Source organism: Panthera leo, chromosome E2, assembly GCF_018350215.1.
Source record: "Panthera leo isolate Ple1 chromosome E2, P.leo_Ple1_pat1.1, whole genome shotgun sequence".
NCBI lineage: Eukaryota > Metazoa > Chordata > Mammalia > Carnivora > Felidae > Panthera > Panthera leo.
In genome coordinates, this window is record NC_056693.1 from 41,683,959 (window position 1) to 41,706,604 (window position 22,646).

A 22,646-nucleotide genomic window follows, 5' to 3' on the forward strand; every position below is an offset into this window, starting at 1 on the left:
ACAACCAACCAATGTGAGAAAGTGTCAAATTATTCACTTTCAAAGACCAGCCCACAGGTCCCAGAAGGACCTCAAAACCTCAATTCTAGGATTAGGGAGAAGGCTTCAGACATCGATTTCCTATACTGCTTAAATTTTGCAGGCCCCAAGTTCCAAGTCTGTCAAATGGGCATGGCATTAATGGACTATGGTAGGCTGAGTAATCGTCTCCAAAGATTCCTACAGCCTACTTTTGGGAACCTGTGAATGTTACCTTACATGGCACAGGGGATTTTACAGATGTGATTAAAGTAAGGGTCTTGAGGTGGAAATTATCCTGGATTATCTGGTGAATTCTAAATGTAGTCACGAATGTCCTTAGAGAGAGAAGCAGAGAGAGACTGGCAACAGAAAAGAAGAAGGCATGTGACAACAGAAGCAGATTCAGAGAAAGAAGATGCCAAGCCTCTGGCTTTGAAGATGAAGAAGGGGCCCACGAGCCAAGGAATACTCTAGAAGCAACAAACGTAAGGAAATGGGACTCTCCTGGAGCCTCCAGAAGGAACTAGCCAATACTTTTATTTCAGCCCCGTAAGACTCTCTTTGAACTTCTGACTTCCAGAATTGAGAATAAATCTGAATTATTCCAAGCCACTGAGTCTGTGATCATCTGTAACAGCAGCAAGAAGAAAACAAATACACTGGATGTCAGTTCACTCTTAGGAAAATCATGCACCTGGCTCACAGACTAGTGCTCTCAAGGCCTGGGGCAGGGCCGGGGGAGACGGGGAAAGGGGTTGTAGATCCAGTTCCCCTGATACACAGCTGCTGGACTCCCCTGCCTCGCTTGGGGGCTCCCTGAGTGTTCACACTGCACAGCCTCCCCTCAGCCAGGAGCCGGGCAGGAGAAGGACTTTAGGGCACGTCTGCTGAGTGACTGAGTTCTGGGTGTTTGCAGCTCAGGTGGTCTGGGCATGAATAAAGCCAGGTTCGAGCTGGACCGGCAGCAGGAGTTGTGCACCTACAGAAAGGCGTGCAGGCCTGCAGAATGAATGAGCGCAGCCCCAATGAACAAGGCCAGCAACACTCAGGCTCCCTCAGGGCCCTCAGAGACCCAGCTGAGAGCAGGACACGGAGCCGGAGCCGGAGCCGGAGCCGAAGGAGGGGGACTGTCCACCCACCTCTGCCACCAATGTGCCCTGTGACTTCAGACAAGTCTCCCCCGACCCTGCTCGCTGGGCCCCCATCTCCCAGTCTGTGGGCAGCGTGTGAGCTGGGTGATGCCCAAGGAGCCAGCCCGCTCTGATGCTGGGTAGCCCCAGACTCCAGCCAGGCTGACCCCAGTGGACACTCAGCACTTGGAGGTTCACAGAGTCAAAGGCTCGGGGAGAGCAAATCCCAGGACCTGCAAAAGCCAGGTGAAAGAGGCAATGCCAGGAATGCACCGTCAAAATGTTTTGTCTAAAAACGGGCCGACGCAGCCTGCAAAATGCCTATTGTACATGGATCCTAAACCAACAGAGACTGAACGGAGCATGCCAGATAAATGTACAGAAACGGGAGCGGCCCACTGTGGGCAGAAAACACGTGAACTGGTTCCTAGGAGAGAAAGGTGGCTGAAAAGAGGCCCAGGGCTCTGGGGTCTTCTCAGTGACAGCACTGACTGAGAATCTTCCAAGACTCCCTCTCAACTGCCTGGGAAGAGAGAGGCCTCTTAACCAGCACGGAGTGAGCTGGTGTGTTATTTGCATTTATGGTAATCCTCTGTGGCCAGCTAGGGAGCTGAACTTGGAGCGGAAAGGCACCTGCTCAAGGTCAGAAGGCTACAAAGTGGCTGAAATAGGATTCAACACCACGGCTGTTGAACCCCAAACCCCAAAGCTTTTAGCCACTAGGCAAACTACAGAGATGAAGTAAGACAATGTTTCCCATAATAGACCATCCCGGGTCACTAACAGAAAGTTCTGGAGGTTACAGCACATGCCTAAGCTTTGGAGTGGTCATGGTAAAAGGAAGTGATCACGCCTGTCCAATAAACAAATGTCCATCACTCTATCAAGGACACAAACAAGGACGAAAGGACTGAGCATGGTATGGGATTGTCCTTCAGGAACCCCCGAGGCCAACAGCGGGCACTGGCTTGCTCTCAGAAAGGACTTTACTATGGGTCAGAGCTGAAGGTGGAATGGGCCCCCAGAGGTAGTGAGCTTCCCATCACAAGGGATGTTCACAGAAAACCTTTCCGGGGTGCCCGCGTGGCTCAGTCGGTTAAGCGTCCGACTTCGGCTCAGGTCATGAGTTCCAGCCCCACATCGGTCTCTGTGCTGACAGCTCAGAGCCTGGAGCCTCCTTCAGATTCTATGTCTCCCTCTCTCTCTGCCCCTCCCCAGCTTGCTCTCTCTCTCTCTCCCTCTCTGTCTCTCTCTCTCCCTCTCCCAAAAACATTTAAAAAAAAAACCTTTTTTTAAAGAAAACCTTTCCAAAACACAGACTTGACACTATCCGCCTCATCCTCGGTGTTACAGGCTCTTCCCGGTCTCACACACACCCCTTTGCCACCAGCCTACTCTCTACACACTGGAACCTCTTACCAAGTTCAGGCCTCTCAGCCTTCTACCACACTGCCCCTCTGCTGAAACATCCATGAGCCCTTCCGACTCCTCCAGACTCCACAGTTTTTATGGATCTGCTCAAACACCGCTCCTTGGCCAGCCACGCTGCAAGCAGGTCTGGGGACACGATGTCTAAGCTCCTGTGCGATCAACTTCCTATTTGCCTCCTTCCCCACCTCTCTGGTGGTCATCCAACAGCAATAACTTTGCTCCCATTACCTACCACCACACCTAACTCTAAGTCGGCCTCTATTAATGTTTTTGCATGACAGTAACTGGCTTATGGTTTGCACCCCGAAGCCAGGCTTGCTGCCTTCCCGTCTTCCTGGAGAGAAAAGCCAGCACGCCCACAGCGCTGCTCCTGAAAGCTCTGAACTCAGAGTGAAAGCCGGCCCTGCTCTGCCGGGAAGCCTGCGGCTGGGTAGCTAATCAGGTCATCTTTGAAGCTGAGACCACAACAATTTTATTTAAAAAAATTAAAAAGCTCAAGGAAGAAATAATCAAGGAGCTCAATTAGGGACATCTGGGCTCAGAAATCATAAAAGTCAGTGATATTTTACAAATAAGAAGGCTTTCCCGATTCTCAAGGGACACACCAAGGTTCGTCGGTGTCCAACCATTTGCACCTCCTCCCTCATGGAGATTAAGACACATCTCCCCAGCCTCCCTCTGCATCTCTGCTGTTTCAACACTGAAGACAATCCTCTGGCACATGGCCGTATGGGCCAGATGGTTAGCACTTCTTCAGGCAGGATACAGTTCCATTCCTTCCTCACGACGGGAATGTGGGGGCTGGCTCTTGGTGGAACCCACTGACGGACGGAAGCAACAGTCCCCTCTCTTCCAAGGAAATGTGCATGGAGAGCCACCCAGGGCCCTGACATTAGCCAATTCCAATTCAATGTCTCTGACCAAGTCATCCCATGGAATACCCCAGTAAGCTCTCATGGGAACACATGGGCACAATCAGGGGTGACCCTCAAGCGGACAGCATCGGACTCAATAATATTTCAAACCCCCCATGCTTGTACAGAGCTTTGTTATTTGCAAATGGCTTGTGCACACCCCCTTTCATTCAGCGGCCCCAGAATGTTCAGAGAAGATGCCATTGGTCTCTCCCTGTTGCACATACAGAGCCCAAGTCCCAGAGAAGGGAAGGGACTTTCCCAGACTGTTTCCTGATTTCTAACTCCAAGGTCTCCTTATGGTGCCTTCATCATCTCTGCAGCACAGAGTAAGAGATCAGCAAGTGTTTTCAGTTTAATTGTATTTCTGCACTGAAACAACAAAAAGATGGCTCTTGGTGTTGGTGTGGATCTATTTTAGGGAGCACAGGATAAGGTGTTCAGATGGTGGGGGTGCATCCTGAGTGCCCCACTCACGACCCAGCAGAGACATTCACACATCTCATGAACCGAGCCAATGCACTCTCATGGCCCAGAACGATCCACCCTCCCCCTGGGGATCACACGGCTGCCAGGGGGCAAGAGCAAGTTTTGAACCCAAGCTGCCCGACCACAAAGTCCCTGCATCACCTCCCAGAGGAGGCTTGACTTATTGCCCATCCCGGCCACCAATCTCCTCTTTCGGTGTCCCTTTTGACTCCTGAGGATCCGTCTCTCAGATTTTCTGCATTTGTATCTTGTGGCTCACCTCCACTGACATAGTGGGGTGTTGAATAACTCTATATTTGTCACCTATACCTTAAGAGAAACGACTGTGGGTCACACATCAGCTCCTTCAAGAGGACCAGGGTTTTCTACCGTCTTCTCCGGTGATCCCTTGCATAGGGAACCAGAGAGTCTCCAGGGAGGGGTGTTCGGGTCAGGGCCCTTCTCTGGCGGCCCTGCCCCGGAAGCACACCTGTGGATCTGGCAGGGAGCAGGTGCAGAGGAGTTTCTGCCAGGTCACCTCGAGGGAGTGCAGTTTCAAATTCCTCATGAGCACTGATCCTCGGGAGTCACTTGGAAGTTCACACTGCAAGATGCATGAACAGCCCACTCTTTGCAGAGAACTAGGTGGGGGCAGTTCAGGCAGAGGACCAACTGGTTCCAAAGAGGCAGTGCACAGCTTCAATCCGGGCCCTGGTCTGTGCAGCCTCCCACACATCCCAATCCTTCCAGTCGGAGGGAGGAGGGTGCTGGGTCTGCCTGCTCTCATCACTCCACTGGACAAAATCTTCCTCCTTTGCCCTCTCTTCTTCCTCTCCAGGTGACAAAGCAGAAGGCCATTTACCACCCACGGTGTCGCCACGCCGGGGCCAGCCCACGCGTAGCAGTCAGGAGAAGCCAGGTTGTGTCACTGCGACAACTGAACCCCACTCAGTGGCTTCTCCCCACGCACGGTTTGTCACTTGCACGTATGCGCAGGGCAGAGTTTGTCCTCACCCCTCCCGTGGCAGGAGAAGCAAACGTAGCAAATCATACTCCAGCCCTGAGAACTTCTGTCCAGGGTGATACACACATTTTTCCTTATGTTTCATTGGCTCCAAGCAAGTCGGAGGCGATGCCTAATTTTAATGGATCAGAAGTATGGTTCTACCACTTGCCCAGAGGTGAACGGCAAATATTGGGTGAACAGCATGAAGGACTACCACACCGTGATAGCAGAAACAGTAACAATGATAAAATATTAAAAGAAGCTGACATTTATTGGTATTTACCATACACCAGGCATTGGGCTAAGTGCTTTGTATCCTTTATTTCATTTAATATTTACAACAAGGTGGATGTTAATATAAAGCCTGAATTTATAGGTGAAGAAATGGAGGCTCGTGACCCCAAGGGACTTGCCCAAGGTCAGCTGGTACATGATGGCCTGGGACTTAAACCCAGGACCCTAAAGCGCTAAGACCATGATGTTAATCTCTCCGCCACCCCTGCACCCACACATATTTAGGGATACTTGGAATGGGCAAAAGACAACTACGCTGACTTTGAGGGAATAGTCAGAAACACTGCTTTTTCATCTTACTCTCAAGCCACGGAGCCCTGTCACATGCAGCAGGTGGCTTCAAGGCCCAGGAGGAAAGCACCTTTCTTGAATCAAAGCAGTTCAGATTTGCTGATCATCCAATCAGCTTGCCATGGCGTGCCAGGACCCACACCTGGCAGCTATGTGACTCCTCGCTCATCGAATTCTCGTGCCTCTGACAGGTAAGTCTCACTGGCCCCATTTTGCAACTGAGAAATCCAAGGCCCACAGCTAATCAGAACAGGGCCGTGGACCCAGATCTGCTGGCTCTAAGGCTTGTGATGACCAAGGAAGATCTTTTCGTGGGGAGGCCAGCCCAGGGGTGTGTGTGGCTGGAGAGGACCAGCTCAGGGAAGGAGTCCCTGAGTCCGTACAAATGTGGGTATGCTTCTCCAAGCCAGCCCCTTCCTTTCTCAGGCTCGGAGGAAGGCCTGAGGAAGAAGGTGGCCCTGGACAGGGCAGCCTCTGAGTGATTGGTAACCCCCACTGGAGACACCTTCCTCTTAGTAAAAGGCACCTGTGCCACTGGGAGTCCTCCTGGGAAGGCAAACAGGAAGTCCCTGCAGGGCAGTTCAGTGCAATGAAAGCAGATGGCTTTGGAGTCCAGAGCAGATACCATCTCTACCGCTTGAAAGCTGTGTGGCTCCGGGAAAGTCACTTAACCTCTCTGAGCCCTGGTTTCCACAAAACAACAGAGTGGGGCAGGATCTTCCTGAGGGTTTCATCCTTGGTCTTGTTTCAGGAACTAACTATTCTCTGATGAACTCAAGCATAGGCCCTGGGGCAACAAAAGGTAAGTGGGAGAGTCAGTGAATGGAACTCCAGGGATGGTGGGAGGTAGCTAACGCTTATGAGCCACTTCAGCGTGCAAGGGGTGGCCCTGAGCCATTAGCACCTACGACTCTCTCTACCACCCTGTGAGAAGAGCTCTTGTGATCCAGCGTGCCAGGCAGGAATCACTAGAAGCAGGACAAGTCCCCAGACCTGCAAAGGCCAGAGTGTGTGTGTTGGGGGTATTAATGGCGCGTATGAGAGTGTGATTGCAGGGGCGCCTGGGTGGCTCAGTTGGTTGAGTGTCTGGCTTTTGGTTTCAGCTCAGGTCATAATCTCACGGTTTTGTGGGTTTGAGCCCCGTGTCGAGCTCTGCGCCGGCAGAGAGAAGCCTGCTTGGAATTCTCTGTCTCCTCTCTCTTTGACCCTCCACCACTCATGCTGTCTCTGTCTCTCTCAAAATAAATAAATACACTTAAAAAAAAAAAGTGTGATTGTAGGGGAAGAGTATGAAGGGATATTTTTTTCCAATTATTTTGGTTTTTAGTCTGATCACAAAAATAATTGAAACCCATGACAAATTCAAACAATACAGAAACGTACAAGATACCACTGGGTGTCTCATCCCTTCTCAGCCACTTCTACCCCAAACAGGCAGTCACTCTGTTAACATTTTCATGAAGTTCCTTCCAAATATTCTCTATGCTTCTATGTAATATCTTACAAAGTAGGATTCATTCATCACTTCTTTATGGCCTGCTGACAACAGTAAGAGTAGCCACATTTATAGAGCACTTCCTGGGACCAGGTTCCATCCCAGGTGCTGGGGACAGCTGTGAATAAGGGGCATGGCCCCTGCTCTGCTGGGACATCAGCAACACTGTGGAACTCACTTCACCCCCCACCTACGAACACATCATGGACTATCACCCAAATCATCACCGATAAATCCACTACGCTTTTCTAAAATGGAAAGTTTCGTTGTATTTTGTAAGTATTTCGCCTTTGATTCGACCAATCCCCTACTGATGAATGGTTATTTCCGATTTTTTGCTCTTACCAAAAAAGAGTGCATCTTTAACGCACACGTGCTAGTATTTACATAAATTTTACAGATTCCTCAGATGTAAATTTTTATTTTATCCAGACAATGCCAGCCTCCTTTCCAAAAAGAAGTGTGGCCCAATGCACTCTCCCACAGATAGTAGACAAGAATGTCATTTTGTAGCAGCCTTGACAGCACTGGGTTTTATTAATTTTTTGGATTTTGCCAATCATTTAGGGGAAAAAACAAATCTCATTTTTGTGTTAATGTTAAGGGTTCCTTAATACCAAACTCAGTCCTTTCATAGAGAGAAGCAGGATGTGGTGAAGGTTTGTGGTGAGGATGACAGGTTCCAGGCAGGATTTGGGGGACACCCTACCCCTCTGTGTACTAGGCAGGAAAAGCAGCTGTGGTTCTCTCTTTCCTTCTCTACAGAACTGAACTCTTAATGGAAAGGGCACATATTGACCTTGCAAATCCCCCTTTCTGCTTTCCCATTAAGGGACACATCATCTGCTAATCAGGATTAATGGCCTCCATCCATCGCAATGATGAGGAAAGCATAACTGGAAGGAGAATCAGGCTGAGGTGTAAGACAAACGACAGGGGCTCCTCACCACAAAGTGCTAGAGCTGCTGACCTGGGGGCCCCACCTCCTGAGGCTCATGACACCCAAAGCCAGCTCCTGGGTCCCTGAGGGCAAGGCTCAAGGCTGGCATGTGTGTTGCCCCCACGAGCCATTACCCTGAGACGGACCACACTGTTGGTGCTCAATCAATACTCGTTGGAACAGCCCAGTTCCTGGCAAGCGTTACTAACACCTCAAATTCACAAATGGCGGCTGGGCCCCTGAAATGGACCACTCTCCCCAAGGAAGGGACATGGGATCCTGCTAGACAGAGAGAGCAAATCGGGGATTGATGGGAGAACTTCCCACTGTTGGAGCGGTCTGGGGAGGAATTCTGGAACAAGTGAGACCAGAGGTGAGACTGGGGAAAGGGGAAGATTTGAATAAACACAGACCAGAGGAGAGAGCACGCCAGGCAGGGGAGGACGCAGACAAAGACAGAAGTCTTCAAGCGGTGCCAGGAGCCCTGTGAGAGCTACGCAGCGATGGGCCAGAGTCACTGCTGCCACTCATCGACAGCCATTGCTAAGTATTCCGAGTGCCGCCAGCAGAAGGCTGCAGCCTGAAACAGTGGGAATCTTTACACCACAGCAATCAGCAAATACAATAAAATCGGGACTTTTCTTTTTCCGCTGGTTTGCCAGCACGTGACAGTTTATAGATAGATGTACACTATTATTATGGGGAAGCACAAGAGGGTTTAAGTGGGAGGATGACTCAGGTCAGGTTTGCATTTGTGGAAGGGTCACTCCGGGGCCAGCGTGGGAGGGACAGTTGGGGACAGGAGGAGAAGCAGAGAAACAGCCAGAAGTCTCCTCCCGTTATCCAGGCGAGTGATGCGGAAAGGAGCCAAGGGATAGATTCTATTGAAGAAGGAGGATTGATGCCTTGGAGACTGGAGGGGCATGGGGGAGGGGAAAAGGGAAGAGCAAAGGCTATTTGAGCTTTTAAAGGATAAAAAGCCTTTCTCAACTTGGCAAACGTCTGACCTCCTCTATCTGATCTCCCGTCTACCCAAAGAAGAAAGGAGACATGTAGAATGGGTTCTAGAAAGCCCAGAGGGGCTGGTCCCGTGTGGGCTAGCAAGAGAAAGGAAGCAATCCCCCTCTATCTCCTCTTTTCCTCCCTCCTCCTCCACTTCCTCCCTACTCCTACTCCGCTAACAAAGCCCTCTCATCTGAAGGATAAATATCGCAGCTGCCTTAGCTCTTGTGGTCCACCCCCACCATTTGCGTCTCTGCTGGAAACCCTGAGTCTCAGACACAAACACCCAAGGTTTACGATCAGTGCCTGCCATTAAAAATACATTCCTGAAATACTCCTCTCCCTGTGCTGTCTGCTTTGGGACATAAAAGGAAAAGGGAATACGCTGGCTATCCAGATAGACTGGATACAGAGTCACAGCGACGTAGGGCCTGAGCTTGGATCTGTCCCTGGAACCTCTCAGAACCTCAATCTCCTCATCTGAAAAAGGGAAACTGCATTCTCCAGCTTAGAGGATCTTTGTGAGAACAAAATGCAGAGGGAAGGGGAGGGGAGGGGAGGGGAAGGGATGGAAGGGGAGGGAAGGGGAGGGATGCCCCACTGCCACTACCAACACCACCACCACTGCACACAGAGCCTGACAACAGCAGGCACCCACTCCAGGTAATTGGCCAGGGGAGAGAACATGGATTCAACAGAAAGATAAGCCTGGGGTCTGGCTGACGCTCTCCTGCTGGCTCTGTGCCATGCGCCTCTGGGCCATTTACCTAACTTCGCTGTACTACAATCTCCACCTTCATGGTTATTGTCTCAGGCCAGCCAACTTGCCTCAGTGATCTTGTCTGTAAAATGGGGCCGTGCTGTCTGCTCATTGCAGAGTTTAAGTGAGACCCAGATCCACACAAAAGCGCTTTGGGAAGCGCTCACCCTATTGCGAAGGCAAGATATTATTCGAGAAATTCTTTTATGTATTTTCTTTGGCCAAGGAAGGACAAATCTGTAAAACACAGAAAACACTATTTGCTGCTGTTTCTAAGCCCCAAACACTAATGCTTACAAGGGTCCATCGTGTCGGCACCCTAAACAAGTGTCTGTTGAACCCCTACTATGGACCGGCGCTGTGCCAGCCACCGGACACGCAGACGTGAACGAACCGCCCTCGGATGCCGAGGGGACCCACTCCCCGGAACCACACTGACAAGCTGAGAGATTATACCAAGCAGCAAGTCCACCAGAGGACAGAGCCAGACGCCATGGGAGCACAGAGCAAGGCAGCCTCTGTCGGGGAAGGCTGGGCAGGAAAGCCTGAGCTGAGAACCAGGTGGGAGAAGTTAGTGCTCCAGACAGAAGGAAGGAGCAGATGTGGCACGGTTTGGGATCCCCCCAGAGCAGACCCGAGATTAGAATGTGGGTGCGAAGGAGCACTTAGGGGGTGATCCCAGGAAGCTGGTGGGCGGTTGGGGCAGTAAGACAGATGTTCTACAGATGTGAGCTCAGGCTGCTATAACAAAATAGCATAGGCTGAGTGACTTAAAAACAACAGAAATGGAGTCCTCACAGCTCTGGGGGCCGGAGGTCCGAGATCGGGGTCAACAGAGCCGGTGGTGGTGGGAGCCTCCTCCAGGTGGCCCACTGCTGCAGAGAACAGAAAGGGGAAGCAAGCTCCTTCAGAAACCTTAAAAGGGCACCAATCTCATCATGAGGGGGCCACCCTGCTCACTCGATCACCTCCCAAACACGCTGCCTCCCGGTCCCATCGCGTGGCAGGTTAGAGGTTCACCATATGAATTCTGGGAGACACAAACATTCAGCCCAAACCAACAGGGAGAAGAGGAAAGCATGCGTTTATGAACAAATGGGACACTGTAAAGGTAATTGGGGCCCAATCCCCCGGGAACACTCTGAGAGGCTGTGAAGGATGTGCCTCAGAGTCGTCCCATCAAGGCCCTCGAAAGCTGGATATTTCGCCTCCAATTCCTGCTCCTCATTCACTGATTGCGGGTGGCTCCTGAGTCATCCCAATCACTCCCCCCACACCCTCCCATGGCTATCCTACTTGGTAAGCAGGCAGGGCATCTTCCCGAGACAGAACCAAGTCATCAGGCAGAGACTTGCAAGTTCTTGAGGTCTGAAGCCATCTGAGACACAGAACCATCCATCACGGATGGGGGTATCTTGGGGGTAAATGGAGGCAATCAGGGCGGGGCATTGACAGTGGCTGTAACAACATGCAAACAGGCAGTGTATGGTATTGTGTGCCCGCAAGCTGTGTACCCCGCACCCCAGGGTGGAAGGGGTGAGGGAACAGAGAGTACAAGAGGGGCTGCAGAAGGTCTATATAACACCTTACAGAGTTTACAGAACTCTTTCCCAGAAGTAACTGGGAACCATGGGAGAGATTCAGGGGAGAGTCAGTGGCACGGTCAGATCTGTGATTACATGGGCCACTCTGGCTGCCTTCTGGAAAAGAGACTGCGGCCAAAAAGACTAGAGACACAAGACCAGGTAGGGGAGAGAAGAGAGAACTGGAAGACTTGAAGCCAGAGGGGACAGCACATGTCCCCTACTGACCACCCTCCAAACCTGAAGGAAGGCCTCCTCAGCCCCTCTCTCCCTGCACCGCCCCTCCCAGGAAGCCAGGTGCTGTGCTACCTTGGAAAGTCAGGGCTCCCACTTCCGTGCCCTGTTACATGGAATCACAACGCATCTTGCGTGGACGCCCAGAGTTGTGGGGTGAGGGGCTGCCCTCGCGGGGGGCTGACCTAGCAAAGACCTAACATGCCGCACCAGCTGGGAGTCCCCTCCTGCTCTCCCTACTGCCCCTGCCCCTGCCCCTGCCCAGGGCCTCGCCTCCCCTCCCCATCCCCCTCCCCCAGGGGCCTTTTGTGGGAAGCGGGGGATCCCACCTTCTGCCCATGTTCCTAGAACCCCTCTTGGCTCCAGGAAGGCACCTCGCCTTGCCGGTCCTTTCTTACCATAAAAGTCCTGCATTTCTTTTTATCCTTTAATAAGGTTACAGCAGGATGGGGCGGGGCGGGGGGGGGGGGGGGGCAGGCAAATTGAGGCCTCAGGCTACATCTGCCTTCATTTAAAACTACCCGACTCCTGAAAGGCTGAAAAAAAGTCTCTGAACTTCTCGTTTATAGTCTTTGTCAGATCCAAGTCCAGAGTTAGTCTCGCCAGCAGATTGTATCAGCCTGGATGGGGCCCATATGCCTCCAGGAACTGACCCTCTTATAGCTTACCCCCTACACTCCCAGGTACCCCAATTCCTGCCCGTCCCTGGCCCCTGGGAGTGGCCTCAACTTCTGAATGTCATTTAAGAAAACCTGGAAGCTTTTTCTCTCCTTCTAGAAGCTCCAGGATTCCTCCACTGCCCCCAAAACCCTGCATCAGCCGCGTCCTCTGAATTCTCCTGTAGCGTGCAGTTCCGGATGAGAAAATGTGTTTTTATTTTCCACTAAAAATATATAGAAGGGGGAGTTTATTGTTGTTCGTAATTACACTGGGCTATTTGACAAAGAGCATCTGGACAAAGGCAATGCGTGCACGCTTAAAGGGGGAAACTCTGTCATTTACAACAGAATAAAGGGAAAAAGTAAGACAGCACCTCCAACTGCTCAGTGCTCAGAAGCAGCGGCTCCTCCCCTCTCCTGGAGCTGGAGGGGCCCTGACAGTCTTCTGCTGTTACTAATTTACCAGGCTGGGCCCAGACCCCAAGGCCAGGCCTGCCTGCAGGAGAGGCAGAGCTAAAAACAGCTACAGCCTCCAGGAGGGGCCAGTGAGTTGTCTAATCGCTCAGCTTTCTCCTTGCCCTCCCCGCCAACTCTGCTCTGAGGCAGGCGGCAGAGAGCAAAGGCATGCTTTGATTTGGCAAGGAGGGAAAAAAGAAGACTGTGTGCAGGTGTAGAGACAAAATTGTCCGGGCAACCTGGGGGAAAATGCCTCTGGGCTGCCACTGGTGCACGAGAAGCGATCGATCGGAGGAGTTGTTTGTGGGCGCAGTGAGGGGTGCGGCTTCCCGGAGCCCAGAAGCAGGGTGGGGTGTTACTAATGCATCCACATGCCCCGGTCACAAGGGGGCTGTGGCTGGGAGGTTTCTTGTTATGAAAGTTAGCCACAGTTAATGGGTTTTCTTAGATCCTTTGTATATTTTATTGGGGCCAGGATGGGGAGGGAGTGAGCATTCATTACGCACGTTTGGCTGAAAGTTGCCCAGACACTCACTCATCTAGGCAACCCCTCAGCCTACATTTATTATTAATAATAATAGCTACCATTCAGTGACATCCATTGCGGGCCAGGTGCTGCACTAAGCACTTTACCTTTGGTATCTGATTCAGGCCTCACAGCTTCCCCGTAAGACAGACATTATCGTCCCCATTTTGTCAATAATAAAGCAGGCTCAGGAAAGGACAGTGACTCGCCCCAAAGCCTGTAGCCTGTAAGAGCAGAGATTCAAAGCCAGGCCCGTCTGATTTCAAAGTCCAGGCTGTTAACTGGTACCGTATCCAGGCTCCCTGCGTGGGTCTCTATGCCTGGCCTTGGGCTGGGTGCTAGAATAAATGTTTGATGCAAGTAATGTTTCTGGAATGACAGATTACAGGTCTACCCTGAACGTGTAAGTACTAAAAGCTGGGTTCTGCCTTCACCTCTCACAGCAAGACTACCCCCGGACAGAGAGGACAGCAAAGAACAGCGGGGAACTTCTCTGCCCAGGCCAAGAGACGGGTGGGCTGTGGATAGGCTGTCAGCACAAGTGGCCCCAGTTCTCTGCCTCTCCTGTGACCACGCCCCATGCAATGTGACCTTGCAGCTCCCCATCCTGACACTGTCTACTGGCCCATCCCTCGAATCCGGGCTGCTCTAGGGCCTTGCTCTGGTCAAAAGAATGCAAAGGAAGTGATGGCCTCAAAAGGCCTGTGGCTTCGGCTTTGGAGCCCTGCCATCATCATGTGACAGCCCCCCTTCACTGGCCTACTATAGGATTAGAGACATCTAATCACGTCTCTCAGTCAGCCCAATGACCCTAAGCCACAGCCAGCCAACCACCACCCAAGGAGGCCACGGTAGATCAGTCCACCTCCAGGCAAGCTGGCACACGGCCACACACAGGTGAGTGAGCTCAGACAACACCGGAACTGCCTGACGGGCCCCAAAGTGCTGACTGCAGAATCATGAGGTTCGTAAATGTTGCTGTTTAAGGGACCAGGTCTGGGGGTGGCTTGTTATGCAGCAAATGCTAACTGATACGTTGCTCATCTGTTAGCCGAGAAGCCACGTGAAGTGTGGTCACGGCCTGGAACAGCCCTGGTGCCCCAGGACCTGCCAGAATCCACCCAGGCTGCTAAAGCAAGGATATTTCTGGACAACCAGGTTTGCCCTTTGCCTGTTGTTTGTTTCTTGCTGCCTCCTCCCTTACTGGATATAATGTGAAGGAAAGAAAATATCGCAGACTGGGAGGCAGAGAGCAGAGGCAAAGATCTATCAGCGGATTCAGTGAGTTGAGTGTCCCAACCCCTGTAACACCCACACATGTCACATTGTGTGTGACAGTTTTTTTTCATGTGTGAAACATTGGCTTTTTGTAGCATATGCTTATGAGAGAAGACGCTGTGTGGGGAAGCTTTGGGAGCACAGGGAGGAGGACAAGGAAGGTCAGTGACCCCAAACACCCCGCACGTGTATCCTGCGGCCGCTGTAACAAATTACCACAAGATTGCTGGCTTAAAACATAAATATGCACTCTCACACTTCTGAGGCCAGACATCCGAAATCAAGACGTCTATGGGAGCGGTTCCTTCGAGAGACTTTGCGGGAGGACCTCTTCCATGCTTCTTCCTGGCTTCTGGAAGCACCTGGCCATCCTCGGCACTCTTTGGCTTATAATCGCATCACTCCACCTCTGTCTTCACATGGCCTTCCTCCTGTGCTTCTGTGGGTCGGCTCTTGGTCTTAGAAGGGCACCAGTGATTGGGGTTGGCACCCACCCTAAACCCAGGATGACTTCACCTTAAGATCCTTAACTAATTGTAATTGCAAAGATCCTATTTCCAAATAAGGTCACATTTGGAGGTTCTGGGTGGACACGAATTTGGGGGAATGCTGTCCTGCCCACAACAGGCCCCTCATTGTTCCTGGAGCAGCCGCCTGTAGGGACGTTGCCAGAGGAGCTCCGCCCTCACCAGGCGGCCTGTGTCCGCTCCTGAGGTGTGCTCCAGGCTCCAGGTTTTGTCTTCGGCCAACACAAGCCTGAGGTACTAGGGATGCAATCCCACCCCAGGTTTTCCCTCCTGCCCATTTTACTTGAGAAGGTGGGGGTCCAAGCCAGGCCTCTCCACCCCAGGCTTGCAAAGGGCAGAAATGGAGGCTTACAACCAGGTGTTGTATGTAAGTGATGAATCACTAAATTCTATTCCTGAAATCACTGTTACATTATATGTTAACTAACTTGGACGTAAATTAAAAAAAAAGAAAAAAAGAAAAAGAAATGGAGGCTTACCTATTAGCTCTCTCATTTCTAAGGAAAATGGAAACCAAGATGAAAGCTTACGACAGGGCCTGGGGTCCCCAAATCCAAGAAGGGTCTAGTGGAGCAGCTGGAGGAGCCACAGGAAAAACCTGCCTGCTATCCAGGGGAGGAGCGCCCCAGCGCCTCCATGGTACGGACAGGCCCTCGGCCACACGCACACGTATCTATCCTTCCACTCAGCCCCCAGCGTGTGTGCGTGGGCTGGCGCTGGGACGTGGTTCCTGCCCTCCCGGGACCTAAGGTCCCCAGCAGCAGAGACACACGGGACCACTGAGCGTAGGGGTCGGCGGAGGGCAGCCCAGGAGGGAGAGTAAGGCTTGTCGCGGAGCCAGCACCTGAGCTGGGGTGGACAGGTCTGGGAGTATACGTGGCGGGCAGCGAGGGCAGGGCAGTCCTGGCAGAAGGAACAGCTTGTGCTCAGACACGGCAGGGCAGACGAAGCCGGTGTCCCAGAACAGCGTGTTCTCACAGCAGAGGGTGTGAAGGCTCAGGAGCAGAGCAAGAGACCATAGTGGGCGGGAAGCTTGGTAGAAGCATCATCACAGACTGGACGCCCGGGGAAATAGGTGGTGGAGAGTGACAGTAACCAGGACCCACGCATGCCTTGTTCAGCCCTGCCCCTGGAGTCCTAAGTCCTAGCGGGATGTGGACTCAGCTAGAGGCTGTAAGGAGATGACACTAAGTGGTGTGGCACACCATGTAAGAGCCAGGTAACTGATTCCTTGGTTCAAACCTGAGCCTGAGAAAGACAACTTCAGAAAACAGAAGCCCCGACATGGCTTCCCAAGTGCTTCTCGCTGGGTCCGTGTGTCTCCCAACCCAACACTGTGAGCACCCACTTGCAGGACGGAAGGCAGAGAGGACGGGGAGAGAAGTTGCTGGAAGCCTCATCTCTGATTCTGCCCATTCTTATTTCACGTCTTGACCATCACCAGAGTTTTTGGTGCGTGACACAAACCTCAAGAATTCTGAATTCTGCACTGAATTCAGTGCAGTCCAACAGCCTGAAGTCCAACAGGCTTCTCTGCCTGCCTTCCCCACCTTGACTTCTGCTCCCAGACTTACATCTCCAAGGCCTGAGGCCTGTTTTCTTGGAGGCTGTAAGATTAGCTAGGAAAGGAAGATCCCACCTACCCTAAGAAAACAGCAGCGCCTGGAGAGATAAAAGGAATGTGAAGAAAAATCTGGAAGCCTTCTGCCCAGGTTCTTTTTAACGCTATGCTTGCTTCAGATTAATCACGCCATACCCCAGCTACCTGATCCTTGTCTGAGGTTTGCTCCTACATGGCATCATTTGCTCTAAGCTCCAGGACTCAGTTCAGCTCCAGACCTTGAAGACAAGCCTGAACTATTGATGTACAAGTCAGTCACTCACCGGGCCTGAAATGCGGGGCTTGGGGGTCTTCTGGATGGAGGGGGAGCCACAGAAGAGGCAGGGCTCCTAGAGGCAGGTTAAAGTTGCACCAGAACAGGAAAAAAAGGATGACGAGGATGCCCCAATTCTGTCACCACGACCAGCCTTGGTGAGGAACACAGAAAATGGTCTTATTCATCCAGTCTGTCCTCTCCCTTTGCACATTCCAGACCCTCTGCCCAGCACTCTATACCCTCTCTACTTGAAAACCTCTCCCATCAAGTTGCAGCTTCATGGGTCCTCTAAGAAGCTGTCTTTACTCCCCCAGACCCAGTTATCTGTCCCCTCCTCTGCATTCACACCCCACACACAGCCTCCTCTATAGGAGACAACATCATTCATGTATCTGACTTTCACCCCCTGTGCTCAAGGCTGTAGACCCCTTCCTACAGGGCCCAAGACTTACTCGACTTACTCACTGTTGCATCCCTGAGATTTGTCAGGGAATCTTGCCCTTAGTAGGTGCTCAGCAAATCTGGAGAAAGGGGGAAGGAAGGAAGGAAGGAAGGAAGGAAGGAAGGAAGGAAGGAAGGAAAAGGAAGGGAAACAAAGGCAGGTAGGTAGGTGGAGAGGGGCAGGAGCAGGGAGGGAGGGACAATAGATGCATTCAAATGATGAATATCTGTACTTGGAAAGGAAAGGCACATGAACTTGTGGATGAGGAAGAATAGGAGTTCTGCAGCTTTGACCCCTTGTTAATATTTCATAGGAAATAATATCCCCATCACTGCTGACCTGGCTCTTCAGCATCTAATAGACACCCAAGGGTTCCCCTGACAGCTGCTTCCCAAGAGCATGGGCCCTGGTGAAGGCCAAGATCTCTGTAGTGTTGGCAGAGAGGTTGTCTGAGTACAAGGAGAGAAGCTAAGCCCTTGGAGGAGGCTCCCCTTGCCCCTTAGAAAGCAAAGCGGAGGCGGGGGGGTGCCATTGGACAGAACAGGCCACCCCCAGCTGCCTCTGTTCTCAGCAAAACAACTCCGCCACACTCACGCAGGTCCCACCTCCAAGACTTTGAGGCCAGGGCCCAATATCACTATGATAGGGGATCTCCTCCTTCATCTGTGGTCCCTGAGGTCACAAGGATAATGTAATGAAACAAAGACATGTCAGGCTGCCAGCACTGGGAAGCCTCTCTTAGTCCCACACTGACCACCTGTCAAACCAGGATCACCAAGGTGTTGCCTAAAGCCCAGCTCTAAGAGAAACTGGGGCAATGGCTGCATTATGTCAAAATTCTATATCCCTGTTGTAACTTTACTCCCTAGGTTTTCTCCCAGATTAGGCCCCTTTCCATCAGCAGAGCAACCCACCTCCCTGACAAGGTTCAAGGGCGTAAGTAGGGGTGATGGGATGGGGAGAACATGTAGCCTCCGCAAGCAGTGCTCGTGTCCATTCAGAGGACCCCCCCTGGGGATCTGGACAACCCCCGTGAGTTCTTGGCACCTTGGACCACATAGCAGCCACCCCAGGAACTGAGAAAACATCCCCACTCCTTATCCGCAAATCATCTGTTGAGTGTGATTTTACCGGACCACAGTATGCTGTTCAGGACCCCCTGCATAAAGACGTACTAGAAATCTGGAATTAAACTTTCTCTAATTAATACTTCTTCTCCGTCTCTCCTGTCCCATAAATCAAGGCTTCACCTCTCTGCCAAATGTACTCCCTGATGCATCAAGCAGTGAGACCAGATGATAACCAACTCTCCCAAGGTATCTTAGAACACATTCCCTGGTTGGCGTGGAGCGTCCGCATAGTTCCAGTATATCTCTGACTTATTGACCCTGGACACGGAGAAATTCCCTACAAGTAATCCTCTGCTGAGATTTTAGGAAAAACCCGGATGCTTTCAAGGGGCCCCTCAAATGACAAATTCACACCGGGAGGCAAATTCCGAGGCTCAGCATCAGAAGATGACAAGTCTGTCCCAGTGATAAACCGACCTGGGTTTGCCCTGGGCTACCCTGGTGATGTGAAGGACCCACACAGGACCAGGTCCAGGATATACTGCAGTGGCTCAAGAGGTTTCTGGGATAAACTTGAGCAAGACATCCACAGCTGATCTTTTATGCTGCTGCAAGAGCTTGAGACAGCCTTTCTCCTGGCGCTGTGAGACCACCCCTCCCGGGGCTCTTTCTTCTGCATTTCACTCAAAGCCTACAGAAGACATTGTCTCACTATAATAGGGGCCCTGGCACACGTGCAAGATCCACAGTGGGTCTCTTTGACAGGCATCAGTAGATAAGACAAATACCAAGATTCTGGAAGTATCCTCGAAGATTTAGAAAAAACTGCAGGAAGCCTGTTCCATGGCTGCAAAATTTCTAAGACAAACTGGGCTTTAGGCAATTGTGGCAGGCCGTGGCAGCAGCAAGGAAGCAGGTCTGTGCCTGACCTGGAGAACAAAGGCCGGTGGTAGGGCAGGGGGTCATGGGATCGGCCGGGGGGTCAGACCCCACTCTTGAGCAGGTGCTCGGTGCGGCCTCTGCATTTCTGCTAGAGTGAGCCTCTACAGGCCACTGCTCCCTCAGGCACCAGTGACAGAGAACATCACAGAGGACTACTCAGGGATCAGGGGCCAGGTCACCTCTTCTCTTTCCATCCGAGACGGGACCTAGGGTCACTTCAACTGCTGTGCTACTGAAAAGTTGCCCGGGTTGAGGATTCAGGGCCTCGAGGTGGGCTCCTGGGGAAAGCAGGCTGGCTTTATCCTCAGGTCAACAGTTTTCAGATTGTGCTCTCAAGATTTCCTAAAGTGCCCCTCACCCAGACACGCTGAAGTGGGGAGAAGGGCTGGGTGAGCAGAACTGACGGCCCCCATCCCCATTCCACTGGTCTCCTCACTTTTCTGCATTTTACACAATTACAAACATGAATGTGTCTACAGAAGGTTTTTGTTTCAAAACTGGGTTCTACTGCCTTAAAGAAAGTTTGGAGACCACTCTTAGATTTTCAAAGCAAAACAATGAGCTGGCTCTGTCTGTTCCTTGCGCATTCGCGTTTTATAATCACACTGTCGTTTTTCTAAGTATGAAACAAGATTTTATGAAAGCTGGGCCATCAGGCCAGGCTCTGCAGACTGTTCCAAACGCAGGACTAGACTCCACAGGCTGACTTATGGTCTCGTGGTTACTTGTAACAGAACACCAGCACTGAGCTGTAGTGGCTCAGCTCTCTAGGTGCCAGGGCTGTGCAGACTGGGAGACATCTCTAACCACGTGTGTGTGTGTGTGTGTGTGTACCTGTGTGTGCATGCATGCAGGCACACATATGTGCACAGCGGAGGCAGGGAGTCAGTACTGTGGGGGCATCGACTTGGATGTCTCCCCTGCACGCCTCTGGGCTGTTCCTGAGCTCCAGCTCTCTGCATTTCAGGAAATCTGCCTTCACAATTCACGGAGCCAGCCCTGGTTTGGGAAAGTATGGTGAGGGTCCCCTGTCCATTGTCCTTGAGGGCCCACAAGACAGAACTAGGGCCATCTAGAAGCTTATGGAGGGATCCACTGAGTGTCAATGGAAGCAAGACCCTGTGACGACGGGAGTTGTTAGGGAAACAAAGGCAAGCAAGGTTCATTTGCAGAGATCAGAGGACTCGATTACTCTCTGCTGTTAACCCAGGGCTCTACTCCATCCTCCGTGCCTGGCTGGAGGCAGAGACTGGGCTCAGGGCACACTCCTGACATTTTAGTGAAGGGATGGGTTTGAGGGGACTCGTGTCTTTTTCAGAGCATAGGGAGGTCTGACTCTCCAGCTCAGGCTCCTGCAGACAAGAGAGCTGGGGCTAGCCTCCCCCAAGAAACAGAGGGGATGCAAGCAGATAGAGCTTCCCCCCATGCTGTCTTGAACCTAGTGTTGATGAGACTGCTCAGCACAGATCCCTTGGCCCAGGCTCCCCGCCCCAAAGTCCAATCCAGAGGCAGGCGCTGGCTCTCCAAGAGCATCAGCCTTCAAGGGAAAATCCTGCAAAAGACAGGAGGTGTGAATTTTGGCAACACTGTTGTTGTGTGTATATATATCTGTTGTTCTCCAAAACGCATAGGGTAAATGAGCCAGGATAAAAATAGATGGCAGCAAAGAAACAGGAATGATGCAGCCTCGCTTATAGGTGCAAGTGACTATCGTGCAGGTTCCTTCTCAGAAAACAGAACACAACACTTCCCAGGAGGGAACAGCACTGCCACACCCAGCCTCTGACTCTAGGGAAGCCCCTCTAGGTGGAGGAATGGGGCCAGGGTGGATGCAAAACAAGAGTGGCCATGCCCTTGGTCACCAAGAAATCTGTCCCCACCTGGGGCCTGACACCAGGCAGCATAGGCTGGATTCTGCAATTCCCCAGTGCAGGCTGGCATCTCCTTTTCCTCCATGAACTGGTGAAGTGGCCTTTTTGGTTCCTAGTCTAGAGCAGAAGCCCTTTGCTAAATCTGAGACTATGGAAATAGTCATGGAATGGAGTGTTCCTGCTTGGAAATGTGGACTCTTTCCCAAACAGGAGTCCTGAAGAGCTACTACCTGAATCGAGGTCAGTGGGTCAGTGTCAGCCTCAATCCTCGCTGAGATCATTAGGAAAAATGGTCTCCAGCAAACATGCTCTCATTCATTAAGTGAGACAACAGGTCCTCTTGGGAAAGGAAGTAGAGGGAGTCATCCATCCACCTATGAAATACATTTACTGAAGGTCTGCTCTACCCCAGGTTCTGTGCCAGGCCTGGGTCCTTGCCCCTGGGGAGAAGGGGCAGGAGTCTAGATCCTTGGTGGATATTGGTACCATTATTCTTCTAAAGAAGAAGCCATCTTGGGAGGGGAGAGGTTGGGTCTCATCATGGACACACTGAGTTCAAAGGGCTTGTACGATGTCAAGACTAGTAAACCGTTAGGATTTGTGGTCTGGAGCAGGGTGGGAAGGACTGAGCCAGCAAGGCCTATAGAAGTCATGAGCGAGGCTGGTGGAGTCTCTGAGGTGGGTGAACATCCCTGGGGGGAACAGAGGTAACACCAACACTCACGGGATAAAAGGGGAAGAAAAGAGTCTGAGAAGGAGCGTCCAAAGGCCAAGAGGAAACGAGAGAGGGTTCAGAGGGGGAGGAAAGGGGCATCTGAGTCCATCAGTACCAAGAGGTCAAATAAGATAGACTCACTGGAGATCCTAATGAGAAGAATGTGAGTGTCAGCCAGGGACATGGCCGTGTTCTGGTGGACTGAGCTGTGACTAGGGGAGGCCGTGTAAGCTACAACAGTGAGGAGAGGCAACAGAGAGGGGCTGGAGGGGAAAGTGGGGTCAAGCGAGGTTTATGATGTGGTTCTGTTAGGATGGAAGGACTTAGCACGGTTCAAGGCTGTTGAGAAGGACAGAGCAAGTTAAGAAGCAAGAGGGTCTAGCAAGAAAATGATTACGAAGCCCAGGCAGGCAGGAACACGAAGTCGAGCCCAGGGAGACTGGCCCATGGCAGGAAAAGATGCTGTTTGGCCCATACAGGAAAGGAGGAAGGGAGGGACCGCTGAGAAAGCTTCCAGATGTGCAGGCAGGTCTCGCCTGTGGTCAGGAAGCATTTATCAGAAGACCTAGGACAGAGGAGCAACTGGAAGGAAAGGTCTTTAGGAGGGCAGGTGACCTGCCCACATTCGCAGAGCTAGTGAGCCACAGAGTCAGGACTCAAACTCAGATCCAGGTGTCTCCAAAATCTACACTCTTAATCCCACAGGCCCAGTGA

The 22,646-nt window shown here is 51.7% G+C and overlaps 1 long non-coding RNA gene across 1 annotated transcript in view; it reads right to left on the reverse strand.

The window, feature by feature from the left end:
* The window catches only part of LOC122208901, a 481,315-nt gene that overhangs the window by 261,685 nt on the left and 196,984 nt on the right, over positions 1-22,646 (reverse strand). The window lies entirely within an intron of this gene.